The 15,154-nt window shown below is 39.5% G+C and overlaps 1 long non-coding RNA gene across 1 annotated transcript; it reads right to left on the bottom strand.

The window, feature by feature from the left end:
* Positions 1-506: 506 nt before the first annotated feature.
* On the bottom strand, positions 507-5,878 carry LOC130437111 (uncharacterized). The gene is made up of 3 exons (XR_008909137.1): positions 5,790-5,878; positions 912-1,036; positions 507-703 (listed from the first exon to the last, which is right to left on the bottom strand). It is a non-coding gene; the product is annotated as an uncharacterized LOC130437111 (long non-coding RNA).
* Positions 5,879-15,154: the final 9,276 nt, after the last annotated feature.

Below are 15,154 nucleotides of genomic sequence, written 5' to 3'. Positions count from 1 at the left end.
TAACACATGTGTTGCAGAAACATCAGTTTCATCTCCTTCCTTTCTGCATGCACAGCTCTCTCTGTGTGTAACACTTAATACAGCAACGCTACCAACATAAATCTGGGAATAAACACAGCCCACGGGACTGACAGTGCACAAATTTTGGTGTCATTGTTATTTTTTATTTTAGGGGAGGAAAGGGGTGGTTGAAAAGAAAGGAAGAAAGAAAGAAAGAAGGGGGAACAAAATGAAATACAATTTGAAAAGGCAGTTAAAAGAATGTAAGAAGAAATTAGAGTTATAATAAAAATAAAGGAATAACAAGTAAGAAATGTGCGAATAGGATAAAAATAGAAAGATGGAAGAGAAAGAACATAAAAGAAAGAAAGAAAGAAAGAAAGGCAGACAGCTGATGAAAGCCATAGGCGTATGTGTAATGCAAGAACTCACTTGCGCCAAATGGAGCGCCGTGCGTCCCCTCCATCTCCCAGATGCTGAGCTCCGAACGCGTCTCTGAGGTTAACCTGACACAAGCGACAGCTCCCCTCCCCGTCTGCCCGCCTCACGCAGCCCCCTCGCTCCCTCATCCGTTTCTTCCGCTTTAAAGGAATCACCTTTCTGTGGCGGTAGGATGCTGGGGGTTCTTCTGACAGTGAGCACCTTCCTCAGGGGAGGTCAGGAGTCAGGGATTCAGATGAGGCAAGCTGGCGATGCAGTGTAACTGAAAATGGAAAGCAGATGTTAGTTAATTAGGGAAAATGTGACTGACAAGACTTGAGCGGCAAGGTACACGAGCTAGCCGGCACCGAGCAGCTGTTGTTGCCGACTTCATTGTCAGTCTCGTACACAAGTCACAACATCCCCACGGTGAAACGCGGCCGCAGACGCAGACAATTATCAAAATAGAATTAAGCTTGATTTAATCATACCCATCTCTCCTTTGAGTTTTCGTCCGTGGTCGGGCAGCCCGTGCTTTTCGGCCGCCTGTTTCCGCCTTCCGGTTGGTTTTCTGCGTTTATCTGTGCACCCGGGCTGTGGCTCTACCGAGGCTTCTCTGAGAGGGTGGGAGACAATAGATGGGGAAATAAATTGCAGACAAAATAAAACATTCTTAATGAACCACACACGGTAATCTTTCACTTCTCTGTTTAGAGTAGGAGGATGTAGCGGCGGCGCTGAAATTTCCGATGAAGCGTTTCGGAGAGGTGAGACAGAGGGGTTGCGGTGTGCAGCGCTCCAACTGTTACAGAGCCCGTGGATGGAGAAGCAGATATAGTTAATATGCACAATGATTCAACGCTGAGAAAACCTCAAACACGCAGTCGTAGATCAGACTCTTGACCTTCTGCTTGTAGAGGAGACCAGACGGCACCTGTGAGAGGTTTTTAATTATTAAAAAATATTGTTATTCAAAAATATATACTTTTTGGCTGGTAAATATAAAATAACATGTCAATAGCCATGTGGTGACTCAGGTCCGTTGATCCTACAGGGCCATGTGTCCTGTGTTGCCTAGAAGGCATTTTAAGGGTAGTTTGATTGTAATTTAAAAAAAATATATGGGGTAACTATACACACATTATTCACCAAATATATTGCTTTTTATGTGTAATTCTGTAGAGAATCTATTGACAGAAATGCAATATAATTTACATAACTATCTCTTCACAGGTGTATAAAGACCTTACAAAATAAAGAGCTATGTTTTTATTACCTTACGCTATTTCTATCTACATAAACTGCTGGTCACCTTGCATGGAATTCGCCATGATTTTTTTACAGTAGCCCTAAATGGACAAACTGCTCAACAGAACGCGTTCCAAAAGTATGTTATCTTCCTCAGCTAAGAAGCTAAAACGTGACGACATCTTAGTTCTGTGTCCGCCAGCGTAGTGCTTCGAAAGGGAGGGGTAAGCGTGGAGTGAGTCGTTGGTTGCAACTTGCAATCTCACCACTAGATGCCGCTAAATTTCATACACTGGACCTTTAAAGACTGGTTATTGGTTGACCGAGTCCCCATGGACGACTCGGAGTGTATTAAGAGTTTGCAGATTCCTGACAAATGTATAAATCTTGATGTGTGTGAGTGTGTCACTGTTATAAAATTCTACAGTTGTTTGTTTTTATTTTCTCTTTCTGCGATGTTGGTTTTCCGATATGCTAAACACGCAATAAAATATTCTGTTGCAACCACAAATCAATACTACAATAGATGCTGGATTTATTTTCCTTTCTTCCTGTTTTAGGTTGTTTTTATTTGGAGCATTATTTTGTTTAAAGCACTTCCAAACTGTTTATCTAATTCCAAAGAAGCATCTTTGTTTTGCAGTCTCCTATTAATACCGTGTCGTCTCTCCAAGCCGGATAATAGCGTGTTGTTTATTACCACCTCTGTAATTTTGACAGTGCTGTTAGTGTAAGCACACACTCAACAGAGCCTAGCATTACTCTAAACTGCCATCTATGTGCCTAAATCTGGGCATGTTACATGAATTTCTGGTCAGCAATATTAGCCTGTGAAATTGATGAATTGCTAGACATTAGCCCCGTTCAAACAACAGATGTTAATTCACTTCAGATGTGAATTATCTGATCATTTATGTCAGGATGCATAATATGAATGACACAGATTATGTGAAATTCGCCTCTTCCCCTGGTAGACAGAATGTCCTTTTTCTCCTCAGGTACAGGGCCTCTGTGTTAAGGAGACAAACTCCAGAATGTTCCATTAGCCAGGCGTGTCTCTAAACATCTCATTAGAACCTCGGCTGCCTTGGGCTCGACTATGGAGAGCAATTGCTTTGCTCTGTGATGAGAAATTATTGGTTGTCCTGGCTCTGGATTCATACACATGTCGTGTTGTATGGTGACATTAAGCAAGGACACCCGAACAATTGTGATGGACTCACTTGCATACAAATGTTTTGATGGTTAGATTTGAGGAAGATTGTAGATACAGTGGGGTTAAAAAACACCACATTAAACATCTGGAATTCAAAATGTGATATAAATTGGAACTTAAACTCAAAGCAGGAATTCGGAGATGTAAGCCTCCCTTTTGAAAAAACAGCATGTGCTGGTTTGGTATGTTTTGGTATCAAAACATACCTAACCTAGCATATGCTGTTTTATCAAGAGGGCTTATGGACCGCACTCCGATCTTGTTCCCCTCTCTCCGTCTTGTAGGTACGGTCTTCTGAAATAAAGGCATATAAAAAAGCAGGAAGTTTTCAAAAATGTTATTATAAAAAAAAAAAATTATTTACAACTCTAAGGCCCGGTTTCATAGACGAGGCTTAGCTAGCTAAGACTATGCCTTGGTTAATTTATGCTATTTAAGTCACTTATTTAAAAATGTCTTAGAAAAAAACATTACTGATGTGCATCTTGATACAAAACATCATGGCATCTTGGCACCACTGATATATTTTAAGATATGTCAGGGCAAGTTGTTTTCAGACAGCTCAACATTTTTTCAGTCTGGGACTAGTCCTAGCCTCGTCTGTGAAACCGGGGATGAATCTTTCCAACTAATAAATAAAGCAATTTGTCAAATAAGACAATTTATGATTTCCAAGATGCTCTTTGGAACATTTCCTAAACTTGCTGGGATAATATTGATCATAAGCACATCATTGAACAAATCTGAGTAGTTTATACAAGTCGAGTGCATGTTGTCATGAAAGCCAAAGCGAGACACCAATTACCAAGACAATCATATTAATATTTCAAACTAAAGTTTTCATAAAAATTGTTATGGTGACAATATAATCTGTAATGAAAACATTGGTATCGAATTAGAAAAATACAACATTTCTACAAGTGGACTAGAGAGAGTTTTGGATCCCACTGTATAGTTCTTTGCCCCAGATTTAGAATAAGCTCGAAAGAACTCCGTGTTCAGTGAACTAAGAGCACCACGCTGGTAAGAATGTGTTGCTAATCACCTCACTCTTTGTTATTTCTGCGGTTGAATCCTTTTCAGCTCAGCTGATTTGATCAAGGCATCGCCGCTTGCACATTTCCAGACTTTGAGCAGGTTCTCTTTGCCCCCCTCTAGAGAAAAAGCATTTACTCTGAATCCAAAAGAAAATATGGTGTTAGAACCTCCCCTTCCTTCAACGCGGTCTCGCGGGAGCAGAGGAAAGGTATCAAAACAAAGAAAATCAAAATTTTCAGACTAGATAATAACCCGGATTACAAAGACTGCGCAGCCCGTAGAACTGGTAATTGGGTCAAGAGTACGTCTTCTGAAAATATAAAATGAGATAAAAACCAAATAAGATTGGAAATATGAAACCTTGCACTTGCTAATTTAGCTGAATATTGGCGCGTTTCCTTAATCCACCCTTTCCGCCGTTTTCCACTTCATATCCACAATCCAATAGTGGATACATGACACATTCACCAATAGAAACGCATAAAGGTCTTACAGCTGGCCTCTGGATTATGGATCAGGTCACTGTCCATCTTGGTTATCTCAGATGTTTCCTCAGCTATGGACCATGTGGTCCATATGGACTATTTCCGCGGACGCTGTGGTCCACTACATCCATAAGCAGCCCCAGGGCCAATCTAAGCCTATTTGGCAGGCAGGGACGCAGAATTCTTTAAATAGAATTAATTGTGGCCGACAATCGCGACATGCTTTGCGAATGCTTGTGACAGAACTTTTTGCTCGTTCTGACGCCCACGATCTTGGCTTGCGATACATGTAGAATATGCTCAGCTATGAAATCTCAGGACTGATTAATAAGTGCCACGAGTGGTTCGAAGTGCCCATGCTGGACTCTAATGGCTCCATTCAGCGGTTGCGTGACCACGCTGGAAACCGTGCGACCTAATGTCTTAACATTATTCCAGTTGACCACTCTCGAGTAGACGATGATGATCTTAATTGTGTTATTTTAGCCTGACCGCTTATATAAACCTGTCCTGGATTTGGTTTATCACACACGTAATAGCTTTTGTTACTGGAAAGGATGGAAAATATGGTGATGCACAAATTAAACACCAGAATTGTATTATTTACTTTTTAAAATCTCATCCTCACACTAAATTGCTGTGATTTCTTTCAGCAAATTATACTTTCTGTAATTTATAATGTAATATAGATACATTTACAGCACGCTGCGTTGTTTTACTACAAACAATGAGTTCCAAAAAAACAACAAAATGCTCTAGTTGATCGTTTTCCTCAATCTTACAGGTTTTGATAATTGTAAAGTTGCCTTAAGTCATTTTTTTCATTCGTTCTTCAACTCCACACATTTGCAGGCAGCACTGGGCACCTACGGCAGACGCTAAATACAAGCCAACAAAAGACCCAAACAAACACATTCAAAAGCAACTCTCCTCAATTTTCCAAACGACTTGTCCATTTTATGACAATACTTTTACCCCCCTTTTTTGGGCCAACCCAGCCAACCCCCACCCAGTCAAGGCAATCACCTCTCTCATATACATCTGTACAAATTGATTTCCTTTTTACAAGAGAAGATAAAGCACGCAGCAACAGAAATACCTGTAAGTGAGGTATAATTACTGAGAGAGACACCTCCTGCTGAGTCCATTCAGCAAGTCCCAACAACATGCATTTAAAACCTCAATAGTGCTCGACAGGCCCGTACGAATAAGCCAGAGATTTGATTAAAATTATAGCTCTTTTGCTCCTACTTCATCTATTAAGATAAGCATCTTGTTCAGGGCATTTTTATATATACATATGAAGAGGGCTGGTACAATTTAACAGTTTTCTCCCGCTGCTCTATACAAAGGATCCTTGAGAGACCCCACTTCACACTCACCTGTACAAAGCAGTAGGTGTCAGAGCAGCAAATGTCCATATTCAATAATTTTCGGGAGCCCTGTCACTGACGAATTTCGCAGTCTTTGGTGATGACCTCAGTGTTTGACACTGGTGCAATGCCTCAGCATATGATGTCTCTATCTCAAGACACACACATACAGAGCATTGAGTCATTCCTATGAATTCAATGTGATTTTAGGCAAGCATTACATCACATAATTAATTCAAATTAAAAGAATGACATATATTGTAATGCATCTTTATTCAAATAAAATGTATATTTTAGAATATATATAAAATATTTTTATTACAATATACTGAAGCTAATGCTAACTGGGAAACACTACTAACGTTAAACTTTGCCTCTGATCAGGATAACGTGATCACCCTCTTTTTAACGATGGACACGAGTTAGATTCAAAATTTTCATAAAAAATAGCCTATCTTAGAAATATTTTCTCTTCAGATATTTCAATAAACATGCGCTGAATATATTTCAAATCAGACCCAATCTAGCGAGATCCGATTTGCAAACAACTCCCTCAGTTGATTCAGTTCATTTAAATGATTCATCCGGATTCATTCACTCTGAATCACTAGGCCGACTTCTTTCTTCGGAACGCGTTCAAACTCATTCAGTAAAATAACAAACTGGGTACTTACTGCGTACTTAGGGGACAAGTTGAACACTCATCTAAAATCCATATTCATAGCGCATATGTGTCGTTTTGTTTATCAGCGACAAGGATGTCAGATACTGTGAACAATTGCTTGTGAAGCTTCAAACGACTCCGCAGTGAAGGTAAAGCCGTTTCCTAACCAAAACAGTATCAAACTGTACACGAAAATCACTCAAAGTACTTTTATACCAGAGAATTTTAAGAAACTAGTGTGTGGTGCTGCTGTGTCAAATAAGTGATTAGTAATTTTTATTTAGCTTGCTTGTGCCCGTGCTGGGATAAAAAAATTGTTTCGGTAGGAGACGCAGACATTAGATGTTGCTCTGCGCACAGTGATCGACTTATGAAATCAAAGTACCGCGAGAGGAATACAAAAGCATACGGAACAGTTTGCTCTCGCGGTACTTTTATGTCACGTCATCGATCTGCGCAGCTCCGCATGAAGTGGAACGTACAAAACTATCAACCAAATGCAGCTCTTAAAGTCCTGGAAGTTAATGCCTTTAGGTCATCGTTACTTTCATACAACTGTGTGTTTGTAGTGTTTGGGTCACGTTTCGGCAGCACTATTAGGAACATTTACTATCAGATGTGTAATTAGCAAAATCCAAGCAATAAACAAAAAGCTCTGAATAAATTTCAACCCAAAGTAAGCTGTAAGAAAAGGAAAAAACGCATGACAGTTCTGCATATTCCAAACAAGCATATAAAGCTGGCGTAAGGGAAGAAGTTACACACTTTATTATATTTTGCTGGTGACAGGACCTAAAAAAAGGACACAGTACGGTATTTTTCTTCCAGTTAAAAGAGGTGTACCTTAAACCACAAAGCATCTAGACACCCCGAAGGACTTGTATTTTTAACAAAGCTCTGTTTTAAATATCTTCAAGTAGATTCACTTCACCCCTCAGAGCTTTTATCTTTTGTATTAAAATTTTTGGAAGGATACGCAAGTATCAAAACAAGAGCACTTCTCTGTTTTTTCTCTGTTAGCGGTGAGCTGATACCAGTGTATTGTGAGTCTCGCATTGTCTAATGATCCCCTATCTGTGCTGTTGTGTCCCACGAGGCCTGCTTTGAGTGACTTGTCTGATGTGTTGAGCTTTTAATGTTACATATAAATGAAGTCACATTATAAATGAGAGGTAGAGAGAGAAACCGAGAAAGGGGGGTTAAAGAAGGTCCCCTCTTATTTATGACTGTCGTGCTTTTCTAAGGCTGCCGTGTGCAATTACATGCAATTTAATATTTAAACGGTGACTTCATAAACTGGATCCTAATAATTGCCATTGCTTTTCCTATAATTTACATATAAACACATCTAAATACTTGTGTCTGCCGCAGCATCACGCGATTCAACAATGAGAGAAGTCAAGTCATGATATGAGTTAATGATCGCTTTCATGCGTTGTGTTATGATTCTCATGAACTATACATATATTTGTTTAGCTTTTCAGGGTTTATTCATAGTTGTTTGTGTGTGTGCTTTGTAAACTGTACAGTAATGCTCTGTGCCATGGATGAAGAGTATCTCCTCTTTTTGACAACCCGAGTGACCAAATCAGCCCTTGCCATATCAGTACCTACCATGTAATTTCCAAACACATGGGGAAAGCCGAACCTTTCCTGCATACAAGAGGTCTGACTTGATAATTTATGGTCATCTCTTGGGATTTCTGGAGCAGCAGCAGTCAATTCCACTCCTGCAGTACAGTGTTGTACAGATAAAATAAGACTTACAACGTTGTCCATATTCACCACCAAAGACCCGACGTGCTCTTCCGAAGCACATCCTCGAGTTGAAATGAAACATTGTGAAAATCGAATTGAGTGGAATAAAATCTAATGTCTGTGTTGAAAGTGTGCCACAATGTTGGTGAAATATATGACTATAGTTTGTCACAGCATCTCCCTTGACTACATGACTATGAGAGCTAGTAAAGTGTGTTCATTTCCTTAAAAGAGACCCTTAACATAAACCCAGGGATACTCGTAGCTTCAAAATGCACTGAACGCTGCCTTTATTGTTGTCATTTCTGTCTCTTGAATTCCTTTACGAACCTACGGATGAAGCAATAACAGTCATGATGGAGCGGACTGACTCGTAACGTAAGGACGTGCAAAGGTATCCATCGCGCTTCTTCCTGTTACTACCTGTCTCTCCAACGGACTCTTTGTATTCAGCATATGTTAGACTAGCAGATTGCTTGGCTGTTCTCTTGCGGAATAATCAGTGCCAGAGAAGATGCACCTGCTTCTCTGATAACCATTCTCAACGTGAGCAAATGTCTCGGAGGTTTTCCAAAATATCCGCCTTGAAATCTAGATGTTTTGCTGAGGCCTAGCTCTCATCAGAGAGTTGAGATGATAATGTTTGTTTTTTGTGATCCGCAGGTCAACTTCGGTTGTGTGGCAAGGAGAGAGACACGGAAAGAACAGCATTCCCGTACATCCAAGCCAGGCCCACTGGACACAGAAATAGGTATTGTAAAAATAATATGGCAGAACTTTGCAAGCCCACATGAGGTGTTATTTTTGTTTGGAGCGTTTTCTGAAGACTAAAGATATAGGGCATTTTGTTTTTGTTTTTACAGCACACGATTTATGACGTATGAGAAATCTAATATTTTGATTGGTGGTTGGTGGTGTGTATAGCAGGTTTGGGTTTACTGTGGATATTAGGCATCATGGGGAGTTAGGATTTGGGTTTGTTTGCTCCTCAGATGGTTTTAAAGGAGTATTTCACTTTAAAAATCCATTTTCATGATCATTTTCTCACCCCCATGTCATTCAAGATGTTTATGCTCTTTTTTCTTTAATCGAAAAGAAACTAAGGTTTTTGATTAAAACATTCCTGGATTTTTCTCCATATAGTGGACTTCAATGGACTCCATACGGTTGAAGGTCAAAATTACAGTTTCAGTGCAGCTTCAAAGGGTTGAATTATACCAGACGATGAATACCAGACGTTTGTATTTGACTGTATTTTTGATTGATGGTTGTACAGCAGTTTGTTACAATGCCCTGTTATATATAAATTGAAACGGAATTAAGGTCTTATCTAGCGAAACCAAATAAGAAAAATGTTTATGCTTTATAAATACAAATGCTCGCCTTGCTCTGTTCTGCGATGCGCGTTCATGACTTCACGTAATACGTAATTACGTTGAAAACTTGCAGCTTCAACTTGTTTACACTGACTCGGTACTTCCGCCTACATCAAGCGGGACCTTTTCAAGGTATTTACGTATTTTGTGAGGTCTTGAACATGCATCGCAGAACAGAACAAGGCAGGCATTTCTGTTTATAAAGTATATACATTTAAATTTTTTAATGACCGATCGTTTCAATAGATAAGACCCGCATTCATCATCTGGTATCGTTTAAAGCCATTTTAAGCTGCACTGAAACTGTAATTTTGACATTCAACCATTTGGAGTCCATTGAGGTCCACTATGTGGAGAAAACCCTGGAATGTTTTCATCAAAAACCCTAATTTATTTTTGACTAAAGAAACAAATACATAAATATCTTGGATGACATGGGGGTGAGTAAATTATCATGATAAAAATGATCATGAAAATGTATTTTGAAAGTGGACTACTCCTTTAAGTCTGATTCATAAAAATGGCATGAAAGATGTACATTTTAAATGTATTTTCTGTTAAAAGTCTGAAAACCTGAATTACCTTGCTTATTTTTTTGATAAAATTACCAGACGGATGATTCATTTAGAAATGTTTGCAATACCTCATAATAATACAATAAAGAAGAACACACTGAGCCAATCAGAGTGTTTATTTAGTATTTTTTCAGCGCAATTTATTACATAAATACAAAATAATCCCTTTAGGTTTACCTTACAAAAAAACCAAGCAGCTATGCAGCGTGGCAACTATTCTTGCAGGGTTTAGATATTTAGATGACTAAGCTTCGACAGAAATGTCAAGAGGCGGGGTACTGAATAGCTCAGCACTTTCTCAGAAAACACATGGCGTTCTTCAGGAGGAGCGAACGGAGTGGCATCACAAACATATGCTTTTATTTTGCATTTTATGGTTTTAAATTGCATCCGCAGAGCCGGCACCCCCCGTATCTCATTTCTTAAGCGCATGCAGGCGAGAGCGAGGCATTGTGACAGTGGCCATGTGCAGTCAGAGGGAAAGGGCTGCTTTTGTCTGGCATACTCCCTGTCACGGAGGGTCACGCAGGCTTACCCTCGGAATAAAGCCCTGGCCATTGTTATAATTTGCATTGATGCATAGAGAAAGAGATAGGCTGCTAACAGGGGTTATTCAGAGCGGGGGCGTCTTTGCATGGAAATGTATGCTCGGGACGGACGGTCTGCGGAATTTCTCTGCCCCCCCACCTCTCCCCCGGCAGCAGAGTAGGCCTCTTCAAGGTCAAAGCTAAGGACAGCGAAGCCAATTAGTATGCAGATCAGGACCTGATATGGTTTAAGGGTATTGCTCTGATGCAATCACATTAGTTAGGCCAGTAAAGAATCCTCAGCTTGACCTCAATCATAGCATCCACGGGAGAAGGTTAAGGAAGAATAGAGGAGGGACTGCGGTGTCCTGATGATTCTGCTTTTCTTGTATCCGCCATTGCCATGGGTGCCACTGTAGGACATTCGTGTGCCTTGATTTTTTTTATTTAGCATATTTTTGTCAAATAGTGCAACTTAACATTGGGCCTCAAGGCTGATGCTGGTTTTGTTTCAGAATGCCCAGGATTGGTATGCAATGCTTTGTGGACACTGTTGACTAATTTGTGGTCTTATTGTCTGAAGGTGTACTACACATCACCAAACAGCACTTTGTTGTACAAGTGCTTGTTTTCATAGCGTGTTCTCAGTGGGTCGAGAGTTGTGCCTTGTAAACACGATTTCGGACTGAGCCTGATTCGCCCCCGGTGGTCCAGTGCCCCGGTCCGAGCCAGTCTGCTGTGGCCTCAGAGGCTAGAATGCAATTTACCAGCCCCTTTTTCGTTAAATCTCTGTCCGGGTTGTAAATTTCTTCCAATTCTCGCTCTTTCGCGCCTTCTATCTTTCTCCCCTTGTCGGAATTAATGAGATCAGGTTTGATCAGGGCAGCCGAGTGTTCAGAGAGAAATCTCACAAGCGCCTTGTGTCCTGTAATAGAATTTGCATCTAATGCATACATAAATCAAACATCTTTCTGGACATTTTCATATGCATAATGTCATTTCATCCCGTTTCTTTCTGAATGGGGTGCGGGAGGAGGGGGGCATATGTAGGTGGCTGAGGGGATTTTAGTCAAGGGGTGATTTTTCTGCTTTTCCTTGTTCTCCACCTTTTTTTACCTTCCTTTAAAGGTTTGCTTTTTTGCTGACTGTGTGTTCAAAGTCAGTTACAAAGATTACAGATCTTTTGGGCTTTTCTTGCCAGGAACTTTTATCGTGAAGAGGGCTGTTTGTGTCGAGTGCGAGCAATAGTATGTATAAAACATGAGAGTAGGTGTATTTTTATGTGTGTGCATGTGAAAAGAAAGAATAAACGTGTTTTGTGTATGTATGTATGTATGTATGTTCTGAATGTGTGTGTGTACTTGTGCTGATGTCTTGTTGATAGAGAGACTAAGGGAAAGGGTGGGCCAATGCCACGTTATTTCTTTCTTGCACTACCTTGGTCTGTTGGGGCTTTGTTATGCAAATGCCCAGCAGAGTAGGAAATTCAAAGTGCCAAGATTTCATGATTTTTTTTTCAAGAACAAAGTGATAAGGTGTCTTGATTGTCCTCAGTGTTTGGTACTTCCTTGCTAACAAGGCTTTGCTTTGTTGATATTCTGTTTGCAACCGTCATAATTTGCATGTCTCAGAAGGTACTTAGTATGTTGATGATTTACTGTATATACGTATACAATACGGTTATGCGAGGTCCTGCTATTTGCAAGATTTTTTTTTTATATGTGGACATAAAGGTTATGCACGTAATATAAATGTAAAATCTGTATCTTATAAAATCATCTGAATAATATAAAGAATAAAATCATCTGAATATTATAAAGAATGGTCGGCTTACATTGAAAACCCTTATTTATGACAGTGGTCTTCAGTGTTTAACATGAACATTATTGGCTGCCAGATGACTGGCATAACCTTGCAAGGCTCAGATTTTTAAAACGCATTTGCATTTCCTCTCAGATTTATGAAACCGTTTTCACTTGATATTACATTCATTCCGCTCATGAGCAAGATTGTCCATAACTCACCAGAAGATGAATCTGTTTTCCCACCAGAAGTAATTAAATATCATATTTTCACTCAGAAAGTTAAAATAAATCACTTTTTATGTGAGCGGAATCCTTGGAGATTATGCACACGTGTTTCGGTGATGAAATAAGCCCGAATGTTTCTGTGGCTGCCGACCAGAAAGAATTAAGAGCTGGCCAGGAGCCAAGCTGCAGGAATGAATCAGATCTCACCAAAGAATCAAGAACCAATTTATATACGCGCTTAACGTCCGAGAAACAACGTTGGTAATTTGCTTGTTTTGAAACGCGCTTCGTCCCTTAGCGTGGGCTCTCTGAAGGCCCCCGTGCCCCACTTTTATACGCCCGTTACGATCTACATTAATATCCTCAATTATTAATTAGACCCGTGAAGACGTACGACTCGGCACCCTCGCGTGTAATACAGACGGCTTGTCAAGCACTGGAGCTTAGGACAGACTGACGCGCCGGCTAGAAAAGTTTCAGTGCTTAAACAATGCCATTAACGCCAATCAAGATGACACTTGGTGGCCTGTTAAAAGAAATGAAGTGTTCAACATCCTCTGTGACCGCTCTGTCCATTAATGTAAACCACTTTTGACCTCCTGGGTTTCTCGGCACTGTAATGTAATGTAATGTGATTATGAGTCCAGTTTCATAAATAATAAAGAGAGATAGCAGCATCATTTATGTATTTACATGATGATGATAATGTGTTGCTCCTTGCTTTGATAGACTGAGCATTACTTTTTAATTTCTAAGTATTTCTTCATCAAAAGCAGCAATATGAATCGGAAGGTTTCTTTTGGAGAGACAGGCCTGTAATCTAGTCTTCCATCACCTGTAAAGTCAAAATGAGTATTTAAAGGGACAGTTCACCCAAAAATAAAAATTTGCTCATAATTTACTCACCCTCGAGTTGTTCCAAATCTGTAAACATTTTTGTCAGTGGTGGCCAAGAACTGTTTGGTGAAAAGCATTCTCTCAAATATATTTCTCTGTATTCATCTGAACAATATGTATACAGATATGGAACAACTTGAGGGAGTAAATGAAGACATAAAACAGGAAAATCCATCTTATTAGTTTTACTAAACATTTTAATGAAAAAAGTTGTCTGTTAAAAACACCTGAAATTTAAATTAATTTGGCAAATATAAAAGTAATAGGAAGGATAAAACCACTCTTGGAAAGCAAGGCAGCTCAAAAGAAGCATTCTGAGCATTAAACATGTAGGAAAGAGGTTTATTGAAGCGGCAGAAAGATATCAAGTACAATCCAAGCAACTACACATTGCCCAAAATCCTGTTGAAATGTCCCAAATGTAGTGCTTAATTTTGCAAGTGCTCATGTAAGCCCCAATGAGCGTCACGATTTTCCCATGTTTCCACTTATTTGGGTGGCTCAGATTGTGCATTTCCCTCCATTTAACCAGTTCGGCTTTTCCTATCGCTCAGCTGATAGTTTTTGAATAAACAAATGGATGAGCGAGTGCGGTATCTGTTTGTATTGCGTATCGAAACGATGCAGAGCGGCGATTGTTATCTTATATTCTCATCACAAAATCATCACCCAACGCAAACTGACTCTTTAAGGTCTCTCTCAGTTGCAGTACTTTAGATTTTTTATCTTCCCTTGCCTGTTCATTTGATTCATTAGCATACAGATAGTGCTCTCCAAAGATATGTCACGCAAGAGGTGTCCTCGTTGCAAAGCAGCAAGTCTTATAAAGGTACTCCATATCTGTGACTGCGAGTTGTTTCTATTTTTTTTCGTCCAGGGATGCTTTGTTCTCTCGCGAGACAGCGACAGTCACTAATCCTTCATTAAACGCCATTGTCAGCATTTAAACTGGAAGCGCATTTAATGGCTGCTGACCAACAACACAGTTAAACTGTAATTAATTTCTTTGTGCTTGAATTAGGGATGTTTTTCAAAGCACAAGTCATTCACTCTCATTTAGATCAGGCAATTTGTCTCAGGTCTCTGTCTGCATTTCAGCCTTTCTGCATTGTGTGCTGGATTTAGTGAATGAATAGCGGATTTCTGAGATGTTTTTTGTTTCTATTTTGACATCAAAAAGGAAGAAAAACTATCATCATTTACTGAACCCTATATAGTTTGAACACACTACTACTGTATGGAACACAAAGGAAGTTATCTAAGTGCTTTTCTATACAATGAATGTATAGTACTCGAAAAAGTGAATGAATAAGTACAAACCTGCTATGGCTTTCTTTTTAGAATTTTGCGTGTTGTGTTTTTTTGCCTTTTTTTGTTTCTGAAGAACATAGGAGGTCACTGGGGTTTTGAACAACATAAAGTTGAGAAGTTAATGACGTTTGTTTTCCATTTTCAAATAAATTAACCATTTAAGGCTGAAAAGTGTCATGTCATGTCTTTGTACCAAAATCCTTTATGCCTAATATGTAGATTAACATTATTAACAT

Source organism: Triplophysa dalaica, chromosome 15 (assembly GCF_015846415.1).
Source record: "Triplophysa dalaica isolate WHDGS20190420 chromosome 15, ASM1584641v1, whole genome shotgun sequence".
Taxonomy (NCBI): Eukaryota; Metazoa; Chordata; class Actinopteri; order Cypriniformes; family Nemacheilidae; genus Triplophysa; species Triplophysa dalaica.
Note: the sequence above shows the minus strand (reverse complement) of the source record. Positions and strands in the feature narration are given on the sequence as shown.